The sequence below is a fragment of the Bos taurus genome, chromosome 16 (genome assembly GCF_002263795.3).
Source record: "Bos taurus isolate L1 Dominette 01449 registration number 42190680 breed Hereford chromosome 16, ARS-UCD2.0, whole genome shotgun sequence".
Taxonomy (NCBI): Eukaryota; Metazoa; Chordata; class Mammalia; order Artiodactyla; family Bovidae; genus Bos; species Bos taurus.
Genome location: NC_037343.1, coordinates 31,443,164 through 31,458,901, shown reverse-complemented (window position 1 = coordinate 31,458,901; position 15,738 = coordinate 31,443,164). Strand labels below are relative to the sequence as shown.

The following is a 15,738-nucleotide window of genomic DNA, read 5'->3' as shown; positions in this document are numbered from 1 at the left end:
GGACCTAATCATATCTATTCCCCGTGCCATCATGGTGAGTTATTCAGTAAGTATCTGGTGACAGAGTAAATGAATGCAGAGAGAGGAAACATCTACAATCCACAGGTAACGTATTAGAAGAATAAAATAACTTGGACTTCCTTGGTGGTCCAGTGGTTACGAATCAACATGGGTTCGATCCCCAGTCTGAGAAGATCCCTCATGCTGTGGGGCAACTAAGCCCACGTGCATCACAACTACTGAGCCTGCGCCCTAGAGTCTGGGCTCCACAACGAGAGAAGCCACAGCAATGAGAAGCCTGCGCGCCACAGCTAGAGAGCTGCCCCTGCTCGCCACAGCTAGAGAAAGCCCGAGAACAGCTGCGAAGACCCAGCACAGCCAAAAATGAATAAATACATTTTTTTAAACTACAAAAATAAAAGAACAAAATACCTTAATTCTGCAACAACAAGGACAATCTCAGCCGAGGAAACAGAAGATTATTCTCTTTCCTCCATATTTCTATCTTGACTTATTTCTAATACTACTATGTCACAGTTACGTTGGAAAATGGCATGTTCTTACCGGAACTGTTGGTATTTACCAAATGACTAGATATCCGTCTAGAACCTAAAGGTGACCTCTACCCCAGCATACGGAATTCCACACAGGCTCACGACCTGTGTTCCCAGACAGCAGCATCAAGACTGTTTCCAAGTGAGCTCTGTTGACTCCCCTGGCTTCTACCTCCAACATCACCCTGAGCCTCCTGCCACTCAGTTGGCAGACAGGCCCCTGCCCTCAACTATCCATGGATGGATCAGCAAAGCCATCCAATTTCCCCCATGCAAAGCTGCTCAACAAATAAACGTTTTTCCCTTAAGAGTAAAAAATAGGTACCAGATGATACGAGACAATCCACTACATCAAAGGGTGTCAGTCCACACAGTTGCATTCAGTTGGCCAAATGCTTCCTCTGGGTTTCAGGGTAGGCAGCATCCCTGCCAGCTGCCAGTGGTCCCTGATAGATTTGGAAATCTGAGTCTCTTTAATAGAGTAAAGCTGGAATCCAGCAGGACTGGTTGAGCACATCCTTGAGGAAGTGGCCAGTGGCTCTATCAGGTTCAAACATCAGAGGCAGCCATCCAGACCTACTCTGCATCTGGAACACTTACACAGATGTGTTCACTTGGCTCACAAGCATTTGATGTTGAAACTCTTGCACTGGGTTAATTTCAGATGGTTCACATTAAGAGGAAAAGGAGAAAGGCAATCTGCTTCTCTGTACTTCCTGTTATCCAATCCTCATGCAAACTCTAATTAGATTGGATTGAAGAGAGATGAGTACAGGATGGGCAATAAAATTACTGAACACATAAACTTTTCCAGTAATTCAATAATTCTAGCGTCTTAAAAGAAGTTTTTTTGTGGTCTGTTTTGTTTCTACAGCAAAATGAGGCTCAAATATAGTGTCTGCACTTAGGAGAGAAATTGGAAAGTCCTGAAATCAAAATTATGGGAGAAACAAAGTTTAATTTGCAGTGCTTTTTACTGAGGTCCTCTGGTTCATAGATAATATACTGAGACTAATAGATTAATATGGGCTTCCCTGGTGGTTCAAATGGTAGAGTCCAAGTGCAATATGGGAGACCTGCATTCAATATCTGGGTTGGGAAGATCCCCTGGAAAAGGGAACAGCTACCCATGCCAGTATTCTGGCCTGGAAAATTCCATGGACAGATAAGGCTGGCTGGGTACACAGTCCATGGGGTTGCAAAGAGTCAGACACAACTGAGCAAGTTTCACTCACTCACTCACTCAATAGATTAATATACAACATCATTCAAAATCTTTATGATCCACAGGAAACAGCTCTACAGGAACCAATTTCCACCTCTTTTAAAAAAAAAAAAAAACTGAAAACATTTCAGATTTAACTTGAGGGGAAAAATAGCTCTTTCATAAAGTGGAAACATGGTTAAAAATAGAGCATTCACTCTTATTCATATCAACCACAAACCAGTCAGTGGGCATTATGGACAGAGAAGAAGAAGAATGTTCTCTCAGTGAAGCATGCTCAACTTGCAGAATGTTCTAATTAGCAATTAACAAGCAACGGTACACAATAATTAGAACTTAGTGAAAGGAACACTGGATTTAGTCCTAAAATGAATTTCACTCCATAGCTGAGTGATATTGGCAAGATATTTAATCTAGCTAAAGCTAAGTTTTTCAGTGGTAACAATCCTGAGTGGATACACATTCTAACCTTTACTAGATGCACTAATGTCATGAATGGCATCGTGCCCTGAGTTTTCACTTCCCATCCTAGAAATCAGGGGTCTGACTGGAGTCTGTTTTGTTGGTGGGAGGGAGAAAAAGTCTCACCCTCATGAAGGAGGGAGAAAATTACAATGTAATCAAGAACCACTCTGCCCACCCCCACATCTCTGTGTATTTCATTCCCTCTGCCTGGAAGGCTCTTCCTCAACTGAGTCATCCAGACAAACTCCTCTCATGCATCAAGAACCTATGCCCTCCACAGGCACAATCCCCTGTATATCTTCCACTGGGTTCCGTGCTAACTGTAGCTATGGGTCACACTGATGCAGATGAAAAGGATGTCATTCAGATATGCATGGAGAACAATCACCTTGCAAAGTTTCTTTCTTTCATCTTCTTCATAAAATGCTGAAATCTCAGTGCCTGCAAGGGATGTGCACCAAGAATCTACAGCCAGGCTCGAAACTCTGCATCTCCAAGAGCCTGACTGAAGCTCTAGCCTCCTGCCCCCTCGTGGCCCCCAAGCTGGCTGACCCCAGAAGAGAGGTCTTCTTCTCAGGTTGGCAGGCCTCCTCCAGATAGCCAATCCTGTCACTGGCTTGGATCCAGGTGAGGAGCATTTGGGCAACTAGGAGCACTAAGCCCAGTCCAAACAAGCGCTGATGCTGAAGAGAAGGTTCATGAGACCACCTGGGCCCACAGCAGCGCCGTTCACTTCACCTCCACTGATCCTGTTCCCACTGCTGCTGTCAGCATTTGCCAATGCCCGTTTCATTCGATTTGCCATAACTCTACTGCAGCTACAGATTTCCACAAGGCCATACACTGCGACCAACTGCAAGGTCAAGGTTACACGTACAGGAACACAGAGTTGCCAGAAGAAAGGGGCATGCCCCTTCAGGGCTTCTAGGAAAGTGATCAAAGCCTTGAGTGTGACTAAGAACCACTGGCCTTTCCCAGCTGTGACCTTAACAGCTCCCCTCCCTCTGTGCTCGGTGTTCCCACCACTGCGACTAAAACTCCTTCTCCGAGAATTAAACTCATTTGCTTATATACAATCATGTCAATTTACAGAAAATAAAAAAACAGCATCCACACACTTGGGGGAGTTTGAAAGCCTACCTATGTCAGTGGTGCTTGCTGGAAATCTGCCTTTAATGACACCATGTGTGAAAAACTGGCTTCCCAGGGGGCACAGTGGAAAAGAATCCACCTGCCAATGCAGGATACGCAAGAACCATGGGTTCCATCCCTGGTTCAGGAAGATCCCATGAAGAAGGAAATAGCAACCCACTCCAGTATTCTTGCCTGGAAAATTTTGTGGACAGAGGAGCCTGGAGGGCTGAGTCCATGGGGTCGCAGAGAGTCGGACAGGACTGAGCACTCGTGCATGCACATGTGAAAAACTAGCATGACTAGCTGATATGCAAAGGCAAGTAAAGATTGCATGAAGACACTGAAGTAGCAGACACCTATCCCACAAAAAAGACACGTTCTTGAGAGTATATGATGGGGTTATCTGAAGCAGAAGGCTACTGGCTCTGTTTGCAAAAGCACACTTAAGCAGAATTTGTTGCAATTCCTAGCAGAGTCCTGCCAATCCTGTCATATAACCACCACAAGGAGGAAGGTTTGAGACTGGGAAAAACACAAATTATCTTACAGGAAAAATTGTCCAAATGGCAACCCTCATTAAGGTAAAGCATACCCCCAAATCTCAGGGCAGGTGTTATTTAAGGGAGACACAAACAACAGCCCTCACCTCTGTCTGCTACACCTCCATCTCATCATTCCTTCTTTAGGAATAGCTGCTTTCACTTTCCTCTGCAAACAGAGGAAGATGCTTGAAATTGCAGCTGAACAGACCCAAGTTAAGTATAGGGGCAATGTTCTAAGAGCGGCAGTTACAATGAACTAGATGAGGCTCTTCCAAAGACAGTTATAAATAAGATGAACAATGGGCAAAAGGGAGTGTGTGACAGGCAGCACCGTGAAATGGAAACAAGGAGGCTGGAGCCCCAAGCCCAGCTCTGCTGCTGGCCAGCTGTGTACCCTGGAGGCTAACAGAGCTTCCTGGCTCAGCTTCCCCAGGTGAGAACCTGATTAAAGTTACCATGGAGATGGAAACCTATCATTCCACTCCATTAGTCACCTGTGTCTGTGGTGTCTGCAGGAAGAGACCTGAAATTCAGAAGGGTAAGACTTTGAAATCTGTGGTTGTGCAACAGGTTACAAACACCTTCATCCTATTTTTTTCCTTCGTTCTATTTTAAGCTGATTTTTCTCACTATAAAATGTACCAGTCAGAGCAGACAAAGTATGCAGAGGACTGAGCAAAGACTAGACCCAACCCAGTAGAGCCCTCTACCAAACCCAGAACTTGACAGTGACTATTTAATCCACACATCTCCCTGAACACTTGTATGTATAATGATTAGTGTTGGGAACATTCCAAACTCACACGAGAACATGGCATTTGCTTATCTCCTAAAGCAAGTACATCAGATTGTTTCATCTGTGATCTCAAACTGGGGGCTTCCCTGGTGGCTCAGATGGTTAAGAATCTGCCTGAAATGTGGGAGACCCTGGGTCGGGAAGATGCCCTGGAGAAGTAAATGGAAACCCACTCCAGTATTCTTGCCTGGAGAATCCCATGGACAGAGGAGCCTGGCGGGCTACAGTCCATGGGGACACAAAGAGTCAGACACGACTGACTAACTCTCAGACTTAGGGAGTAATTTAGTTGGGGCTCACACTAACAATTTCAGATAATGAGTCCTGAACAGAAGTCTAGATGTACTCTTTTAGGAGGTAATCATAAGGGCAACCAAAGGAAATGATTTAATGTGACATCAGAATCTGTCCCTTAACCCCAGTTAATGCACTTTTCATTAGTACCCCCTACCTTTTCAGAGCTGGCTTGCACAAATTCACCAATTCTTACTAACACCTTGTAAGGCAGGACTGAAATCGACAGACTGTGCCACACAGGCAGATGTTCCAAAGAAATGTCCCAATTTGAGGGGAAGAATTATCTTTAATATCTCAGTCATATTTTCAGAAATAAAGAGCCCAGAATTGCATTTGTCTCCCAGTGGAAAAAAGCCAGCGCTCCTCCAGTTCTTCTAAAATAATTCTCTTGTCTGTGAATTAATTCATAAAGGGCTCTGTTCCTGGAAGCTGGCAGGAATTGGGATGGGGAGGGTCATTCCAGTGGGCATTACTCATAAGCTAAGGGTCTGGCAGGGAGACCACTCCTTCTAAGGTCTGGGAGAGGAGGTGACCACAGTTCCACTTTTTTTTCCCCCACCTCAAACCGACAAGAGACCCTTTACAAAATCACCAGGACCCAGATGCTCTCCCTAGCAACCGTGCCTATCCTGGAAGTGAAGTGCTGGCCGAAGTTATGGTGAGTGTTCCCTGGCATAAAAGCACACATCTGCATTTTATGTTCCAGGAAACTCCAATCTGGCCCTTGGCCAGGGAACCTTTTTATAATGTCAAAGATAAAAGCACCGGCTATGTTCGGTACCCCACCCCCACCTCCATTTTCCTGTAACCATCTCATAAACCAAGCAGGCATTACTGTTAACAGAGCCTTCCAGACAAAAGTCTGATGGGGCTTCATAAACATTACCAGACAATGACCAGAGAGGTCCCCACTTCACAGGAAGAGAAAGAGGCACAGAAAGGGACAAGTGATCTCATGGAGGGCACGCTGGAAATCCTGGGTAAAACCGGAAACACGCTGCAGCATATACTCAGCATACTCCTGCTTCCAAAGAATACCCACTGAATCTCCTGAACCATGAGTATCTTTCAGGTGGACCCGGGTTGTGGGCAATGTCAAATCTCAATTCTGCCCCAACTAGTACAGGTATAGGTATAGTCTGAACACTGATGTCTGATAAGGACCCTATCAAATTCTGGGTGTCCAAACGACATTTTGGGTGTATACAAGAGAACCTAATCCTCTTTTAATACCTCTTGCCCCAGGGAATGCTATGATGCCAGTTATAGAGGATTTATAAAATCATGATGTCTTAATCAGTTTTTATTTTCTTTGTGAGTCATACTCAATGGGTCAAAGTACACAGCCCCAGCTATTTTCCTTTAACATTGCTAATTTACTATTTAACTTCCTAGATTACTTGAAAGTAAGATTTTAATATTACTCAATGCTCATCATCAATTAAAATAGGCATGGAATTCCCTTCTGGAAGTAGACAAATGTGAAATATCCCTCTTGCTCTGTACAAGTGTAGACAGAACCTCATTCAGAGAGTTCTCAGAGACTTCTCATTCACACGTGAGGGAACCTGCTTTTCATCACCAGTGGGAGATGACTCTGTGGGACATGCCAGTTTTATATCTATCAGGGGCTTTAGTTCACTCTAGGCATCTACAGGGGCTTCTCAGGTGGCTCAGCAATAAAGGATTCTGCCTGCCGAGGAAGGAGCCTCGGGTTCAATCCCTGGGTCAGGAAGATCCCCTAGAGGAAGAAATGGCAACTCACACCAGTATTATTGCCTGGGAAACCCCACGAATAGAGGAGCCTGGTGGGCTACAGTCCATGGGGTAACAAAAGAATCAGACACAACTAAGCGACTAAACTACCAACCACCAACCAAGGCATCCACAGAACGCCCACTTCCTGCCTCACTAGAAATGTGTAAGAGCAGAGGCCCCCATGCCCACGCCTGCACCACAAGGAATGTGCTTTAAGGAATACCAAGGTCTCTGACTTTGCTCCAAACTCGGACCTATTGGTCCTCCATGGGGGCAGGAATGGCAGAAAAGGAGGAGGTGAAATAAACATGAAGTTGGACGGGGAGGAGGGGAAGCCAGTCATGGTGAGGTTTTCACATGAGCAGATAAATAACCTTTCTTTGCTCCAACTACAATTCAGCCAAGAAACCAACACACATTTGTTTAACCTCCAGGAAGACCAGTGACACTTCTGTCATCTAGGTTTCATGATGCTCATAACAGATATTAGAACCACTTTCCCATGTCTCCACTCCCTTTTTTAATGTGTTTTCATTTTATAACAAAGCACCTATAGTCTTGATAATGAGGGCACATTCATCATTAAACTATTGGGAAACTGTAAGCTTGTAAAATTTTTGATAATCATTTAAGTTCACATTTGCTGTACCCATTTCTATTCGTACCATGGCACCACTTCCCCATCCTGAACAAAATCTGAGAGCGTGATGCTAAAGTAGCTGTTGAGCATTTCCCAACAGGAAACAGAACTACAGAATCGACCTTACACAGCTAGCATCAGGACTAAACAAAATACAGGGCGTGTAAAGTGCTCAGCATGGCAACCGCCTCACAGTAACTGCTAAACAGACACACACACAAGCTGTATCATAACAGAAGATGGACAAGAGCAGACAACCCCAGGACAGTCCCAGAGAGGAGCAGTCACCCAGGAGACCGTAAGGAAGGGAGTGCTGAATGACTGCGGCTTTCAGGAAAGGTTTGGGCTCAGTGAGCAGGAAGCAAGCACGAAGGAATTTACAGCTTGGGGTGAGTGGTATGAGATCAACAGATAACACAGAGAACAGAGCTACATGATTCTAAGGTTTCTCCCCCTTTCGTTTCTCCCCAGAGAAATTATTCTCAAACAGGACAGAGCAGAACAAGGTATCTTAAGGAAAGTTCTTACGTTTAATTCCAGGTGAACTAATATCCAGGGTAGTCAAAGAACTTTGCAGAGACAGCATGAAACAATTATTATTCCTCTGATGAACTGGAGGAAAGGGAGTGGCAGCAGAAGCCCAAAGCGGTGGCATAAGAGGTCCCAAAAAAACACAAACAAAAATAAAAGTGTGCATAATACACACATAAGCCCCCTCCCATCAGGTAACTCAGTGTCTTTCTTTGGCTAATGCTTACTGAGACTTCAAAGGATAAAGTAGTATTCCTGAGTATACCAGCAGGGGAACAGGAAGAACAAACCTTGCAGTCTGCACTCATCTCCTCACAGAGGCTGTACAAGCACACAGGGTGAACATTACTAATAACATATATTTCTACTTCAACAAGTATTTAGGTCTTTCATGATGTTCTGAGGGCAAGGTAATAAAAAGCTGAGATCTATGCTACAAAATAGTGCCTGCCATTAATAACACCGTACTGTACACTTAAAATTTGCTAAGAAGGTAGCTCTCATGTTGTGTTCTTTCACAAAAGCTTAATAAGTGTAGTAAAAGGAAAGTTTTGGAGGTGACGGACATGTTTATAGCATAGATTGTGGTGACTGTTTCACTGGTGTGTACTTATCTCTAGATCCATTCAGTTGTATGCAGTAAATATGTACAGCTTTTTGCATGTCAATCATACTTCAATAGACCGATTTTTTTTTTTTTTTAAGAAAACATAATGAAATCTGGTTAGGATGAGAATGCATGTATAGATTCCAGTCTGACTGACCAATCAACCATGTCTTAGGACTAAATGAAGTCAACCTTGGACCACTCATTGGTAGGAATTCTTTTCCTTATTTTACACATAAGGCTGAATTTCAGAGATCTGGCTAGCTGCAGGGGAAAAAATGCCAATAACATTTATTGAGATTTATGGAAAATTCCATGGACAGAGGAGCCCATGGGGTCGCTAAGAGTCAGACACGACTGAGCAACTTCACTTTCTCTTTTCATCTTCATGCATTGGAGAAGGAAATGGCAACCCACTCCAGTGTTCTTGCCTGGACAATCCCACAGACGGGGAAGCCGTCTATGGGGTCACACAGAGTTGGACATGACTAAAGCGACTTAGCAGCAGCATTGAACTAGTTACTTTAAGTGCTTTACCTCATTAAATCATTTCAAGAAGGTAGAAGGTAAACACCACTCAGTCCCTAATTTATAGATAAGACTGCAGCTGAGAAAGATGAAGTAACATCTTCAAGTTCAAGTAGCTAGAGAGTAATGGAGATGGAACTGATCTTCTGGTTGTTTAACTGATGGCCTGAGTGCTCTGTGCTACCCTGTACTGGGCTTAGTCCTGCCAGGCTCCTCTGTCCATGGGATTCTCCAGGCCAGAATACCGGAGTGGGTTACCATGCCCTCCTCCAGGGGATCTTCCCAACCCAGGGATCAAACCAGGGTCTCCTGCATTGAAGGCAGATTCTTTACTAGCTGAGCTACCAGGAAAGCCCCCTGTACTACTCCACCTGCCTCCAATACTCTGATGGGTGGAGTAAGGATGCTATTTACTCTCTACATCCTTTTCCCAATGCAGGAGATGAAAGAGATGTGGGTTGGATCCCTGGGTAAGGAAGAGCCCCTGTAGGAGGGCATGGCAACCCACTCCAGTATTCTCACCTAGAGAATCCCGTTGACAGGGTAGCCTGGTAGGCTACAGTCCATGGGGTCAGACACAACTGAATTGATTTAGCACACACGCACTCTTGCACATGCTCCACCAAGCAGAACTAGAACTCTAATGTGAGTTTAAAAAGACAAGTTTGAATTCATGAGGTTAATTAACTTGATAATCACAGTTGCCTGGGAGTGAAACGGTCTACCCAAAGACACTGAGTGTGCTAAGATCTCCATCAAAAATGGGTTCACATTGAGTTCTATACCCACCAGCAGGAATTACCCCAAAGAGGTTCCTGCCCTGGTTGGGCAAGGCCTTTAAGGTCCTTTCTAGTCCTGGGCTTACAGGTCTCTATGAAACTACTCTCTTACACTTTGTTAATTATAAAAAACGAAGATATCCAACAGGGTAATGTGAATAATATTTATGCTCCTGTGGTTGTAAGTCATGTCTGACTCTTTGCAACCCCATGGACTGTAGCCCACCAGGCTCCTTTTTCATGGCATTTCCCAGGCAAGAATACTGGAGTGATTGCCGTTTCCTTATGCTCCTGATCAGCTTAGAAATATCACATATCTTGGTACACACCACCCTGTGTGAATAAAGTCTAGTTTCACACACGGTGGAAATGTGTGCTTTCTGAGAGGAAAGTATGCAAGGGGCTCAGACAGGGGGTCTCATGACTAGGTCACTGCAATGCACCCGGTCTCTCTGGGTGGTTTACATGCAGGTTTGTAAGCGTTGGTGTTGGGAACTGCGATAGGTCATGTTCCAACCTAGAAACTTTTGGAGGAAAATTAGGTGAGAATATTCCTTCCTGAAGCCCATCATTTACACTATTTTGAAGCTGTTTTACAAGCAAAAGTCATTTCAAAGCTTCTAGTGATGCAGTTACTTGGCATATCCTGTAGAGCTTCAGTTCAGTTCAGTTGCTCAGTTGTGTCCGACTCTTTGTGACCCCATGAATCGCAGCATGCCAGGCCTCCCTGTCCATCACCAACTCCCAGAGTTCACTCAGACTCACGTCCTTCGAGTCAGTGATGCCATCCAGCCATCTCATCCTCTGTCGTCCCCTTCTCCTCCTGCCCCCAATCCCTCCCAGCATCAGAGTCTTTTCCAATGAGTCAACTCTTCGCATGAGGTGGCCAAAGTACTGGAGTTTCAGCTTTAGCATCATTCCTTCCAAAGAACACCCAGGGCTGATCTCCTTTAGAATGGATTGGTTGGATCTCCTTGCAGTCCAAGGGACTCGCAAGAGTCTTCTCCAACACCACAGTTCAAAAGCATCAATTCTTCGGCGCTCAGCTTTCTTCACAGTCCAACTCTCACATCCATACATGACCACAGGAAAAACCATAGCCTTGACTAAACGGACCTTTGTTGGCAAAGTAATGTCTCTGCTTTTGAATATGCTATCTAGGTTGGTTAGAACTTTCCTTCCAAGGAGTAAGCGTCTTTTAATTTCATGGCTGCAGTCACCATCTGCAGTGATTTTGGAGCCCCCAAAAATAAAGACTGACATTGTTTCCACTGTTTCCCCATCTATTTCCCATGAAGTGATGGGACCAGATGCCATGATCTTAGTTTTCTGAATGTTGAGCTTAATAGCAGGCAAATAGCAGTATTTTTTTGACCAATTCATTCATGCCACACAAATATGTTACAATCAGTTGTAACTATTGCAGCAGTACACTAGGCATTGAGGACACCATGGAAAATAAGACTGATAAAGTCCTTCTGACTTTCTTAACAAGTGAGCACACAGGCAACTACAAACAATAATGATATGTAGTAATTGTGCTCTAATGGAGATAGAGAGGCATCAGGGAATAACTCGGAAGGAGGCACCTTATTTCACAGGGGAGTCAAGACTGCCTCTCCAAGGAGGGAATGCTGAGCTGAAGAATGATGAAGAAAGAGCTGGGGAGGCACCGAGACACAGATGACTGATTCAAGCACAGGCAAGCCAGGTGCAAGGACCCCAGACAGCAAAGAGCTTGGTAAGTCGTTGCCAAGGGGTTGAAATTAGAAAGGTGAGCAGCAGAGGCCACACAGTGACCTCACCAGGATCATTCCATCTCTCCTTCCCGTGAATGGGGCGTGGATGAGAAGTCCCTCCTGAAAAACACCCCTCTGGTTTCTGCACAGAAAATAAATTCTGGAGCAGCAGGGTAGCAAGAGGCAGACCACTTAGCACACCCCTTCAGCAAGCAGTCCAGGTAGGAGAGAATGGAGCAGAAGACATCCTTAGAGTATCAGAGCTGTTACTGGAGGGAAAGAAAGAAGTGACAGTGAGCTGGTGTGGTCACACGGTCTGGACTGGCCTCACTTTGGCATGCTGGCCAGTGAACACCGGTCAGGTTGATTAGCCCAGCCCCCGGCTGCCTCAAACAGCTGCCACTAAACCTTCCGCACGTTTGCAACAAAAGTCCCCATTTATCCTCTGTATTCTCAGCGATCTTAGTCATCAGACCCTTATCTCATCTGAAAGAGAACCCATCCATAGCTTGCAGTGACTACAATAAGCCAAAAATGAATTGATCATTTTGGGTGATTGCTCTAAACCTGTTTTTAACGGGGGAAGGGAGGTGGGAGGTAGCAATGGGAAAGAGAACAAAGTTTGGAAAACCTGCAATGAGGTCTCTGAGTCAACAATTTAATGACTTAAAATAAATAAATAAATGTGCCAGCGCACCCTGGGGCCCCGTTCTTATTCAGATACACATCTGTTCGGCAATAGAATGAGGAAGTTAATTACTTTTCTATGACACGTATGTATTTTGTGAAACGCCACACTGTACCAGTTAATAATGATCTACCTTCTGTTGACACAAAATGTTTAAATTAATAAAAATCTAAATGCTATGTCTCATAGCAAAGCACACTTAATTGAAAGGCTGGATGGCGAAGAGTAGTAATTTTCCTGGGTAAAAATTATTGGGATGAGCTTACGGCAGCATGAAAAGCTCAGTCAAAAGACGGACTTACGTAGGCAAACTGTTTTCAAGCGTTTATATTTTACAGAAAGAGAAGACTAAGCTTCTCTAATTGCTAACACAGCGGCACTGGGATTGTTTCAGAGAGAAATTGAGACTGATAGTCAGTCACTGCCCTTAATGGACAATATCAGTGATTTTACATTTAAACCTGTCCATTCAGTCTTTAAGTTCTGAAATGACAAATGTGGAAAGGGCATAGACAATCCCTAAAAGCTTTGTTAATAACATCAAAAATCCATCTGCTCCTAAGTACAACCCTGATACCTAGATGCTAAACCAACAGCATTACGGCAACAGTTTATTTCTTCCCGACTATAAAATAGTATTTGGTTACCTCAGAACAATCCAGATAACATCTGAAGCAGGCTCCCAGCACAAAGACTAGGGGGCGCACTTGAAATGAACTTGTCTTGTTCAAGCCCTGAAACCACCCAAAGAAAAGTCTGAAACCCAAGACATCCTGTGATAATTTTGCTCTCTTCCACTTTTTCTGGGGTAAGGAACAAAATGGTCTACCACCTTTCATTTTTAAGCTCCCCCCGCCCCCCAACCCCGTCTATTTGCCACTCCATCATGCTTAAAAAGGGCTTCCCTGATAGCTCAGCTGACAAAGAATCCGCCTGCAGTGTGGGAGACCTGGTTCAATTCCTGGGTTGGGAAGATCCGCTGGAGAAGGGATAGGCTACCACTCCACTATTCTGACCTAGAGAATTCCATGGACTGTATAGTCCATGGGGTCACAAAGAGTCAGACATGACTCAGCCACTTTTACTTTCATGCTTAAAAAACAGAACAAAACAAACAAAAATACTGGGACTGAGGTATAGAAGTAAACTCTATTTCCTGTTTACTAATTTGCTTCTTTTTGTGTGCTGATCCTGAAGGACCAGGGAGGAGGACTGCCTCGTTTTCTTGTTTGTTTATTTATTTAATTTTATTTTTGGCTGTGCTGGGTCTTTCTTGCTGCTTTCTCTAGTCACAGTGAGCAGGACTACTCTCTAGTTGCGATGGATAGGCTTTTCATTGCAGTGACTTTTAAAAAAAATTAATTTATTTTTTAATCGAAGGATAATTGCTTTATAGAATTTTGCTGTTTTCTGTCAAACATCAATATGCAGCGGCTTCTTTCTTTGCTGAGCTCAGGCGCTAGGTGCATGTGGGCTCAGCAGCTGCAGCTCCTGGGCTCTAGGGTGTGGGCACAGTAGTTGTGGCACATGGGCTTAGCTGCCCTGTGGCACGTGGGATCTTTCAGGAGCTGGAATTGAACCTGTATTGCTTGCACTGGTAGGAGAATTCTTAACGACTGGACCACCAGGGAAGCCTGGAGGACTGCTTCTTTCTGACCTCTCAACATCTTTATCCCTGGAAACCAACAGATCACAACACACACAGATGGCCCAACACAGTAAGAATCCAGGCATCAACCTAATAGGCTTAACCCTCTTTTCATTCTTGCCTAGTTCTGGCCTGCTTTCTGGGAGCTTCAGTTAACAGCGTCTTCTTTTAGGCCTTGGAGTACAAGGCAGGCCCTCAGCAAATGCTTGCTAAACACATATGTCATGCGAATGAGTAGATAAAGGTGAAATGACCCAAACTCATGGTGGGTGATTTTTAAAAGTTTTCTTTACTGGCAGAATGTGTGATTTTTAAAAAAAATCCTCCCCTGTCCACCCAATCTCACATATCTAGGCAACTATTAGAGTCAAATCGGTTCCAGAACTTACAGAATGGTAAGCTTCTTGGGAATCCAAGCAAGAGACAGATGGGAAAGATTTTGTTCTTAGAAGATACCCTTGAGGGGAAACACCATCATGTCTTAAAAAAAAGTTTGGGTGCTCGCTTTGGCAGCACATATACTAAAATTGGAACGATACCGAGAAGATTAGCATGGCCCCTGCGCAAGGATGACACGCAAATTCGTGAAGCATTCCATATTTTTTTTAAAACTCCTAGAGGAGAACATAGGCAAAACACTCTCTGACATACATCACAGCAGGATCCTCTATGACCCACCTCCCAGAATATTGGAAATAAAAGCAAAAATAAACAAATGGGACCTAATTAACCTTAAAAGCTTCTGCACATCAAAGGAAACTATTAGCAAGGTGAAAAGACAGCCTTCAGAAGGGGAGAAAATAATAGCAAATGAAGCAACTGACAAACAACTAATCTCAAAAATATACAAGCAACTCCTACAGCTCAACTCCAGAAAAATAAATGACCCAATCAAAAAATGGGCCAAAGAACTAAATAGACATTTCTCCAAAGAAGACATACAGATGGCTAACAAACACATGAAAAGATGCTCAACATCACTCATTATCAGAGAAATGCAAATCAAAACCACTATGAGGTACCATTTCACACCAGTCAGAATGGCTGCGATCCAAAAGTCTATAAATAATAAGTGCTGGAGAGGGTGTGGAGAAAAGGGAACCCTCTTACACTGTTGGTGGGAATGCAAACTAGTACAGCCACTATGGAGAACAGTGTGGAGATTCCTTAAAAAACTGGAAATAGAACTGCCTTATGATCCAGCAATCCCACCGCTAGGCATACACACTGAGGAAACCAGAAGGGAAAGAGACATGTGTACCCCAATGTTCATCGCAGCACTGTTTATAATAGCCAGGACATGGAAGCAACCTAGATGCTCATCAGCAGATGAATGGATAAGAAAGCTGTGGTACATACACACAATGGAGTATTACTCAGCCATTAAAAAGAATACATTTGAATCAGTTCTAATGAGGTGGATGAAACTGGAGCCTATTATACAGAGTGAAGTAAGCCAGAAGGAAAAACACCAATACAGTATACTAACGCATATATATGGAATTTAGAAAGATGGTAACAATAACCCTGTGAACGAGACAGCAAAAGAGACAGTGATGTATAGAACAGTCTTATGGACTCTGTGGGAGAGGGAGAGGGTGGGAAGATTTGGGAGAATGGCATTGAAACATGTAAAATATCATGTATGAAATGAGATGCCAGTCCAGGTTCAATGCACGATACTGGATGCTTGGGGCTAGTGCACTGGGACAACCCAGAGGGATGGTATGGGGAGGGAGGAGGGAGGAGGGTTCAGGATGGGGAACACATGTGTACCTGTAGTGGATTCATTTTGATATTTGGCAAA

At 44.1% G+C, this 15,738-nt stretch overlaps 1 protein-coding gene and 1 non-coding gene across 6 annotated transcripts in view; one reads left to right on the top strand and one right to left on the bottom strand.

Annotated features, from left to right (window-relative positions):
* The window catches only part of SMYD3 (SET and MYND domain containing 3), a 739,679-nt gene that overhangs the window by 120,059 nt on the left and 603,882 nt on the right, over positions 1 to 15,738 (bottom strand).
* On the top strand, positions 14,429 to 14,535 carry LOC112441923 (U6 spliceosomal RNA). Its single transcript, XR_003029878.1, has one exon. It is a non-coding gene; the product is annotated as a U6 spliceosomal RNA (small nuclear RNA).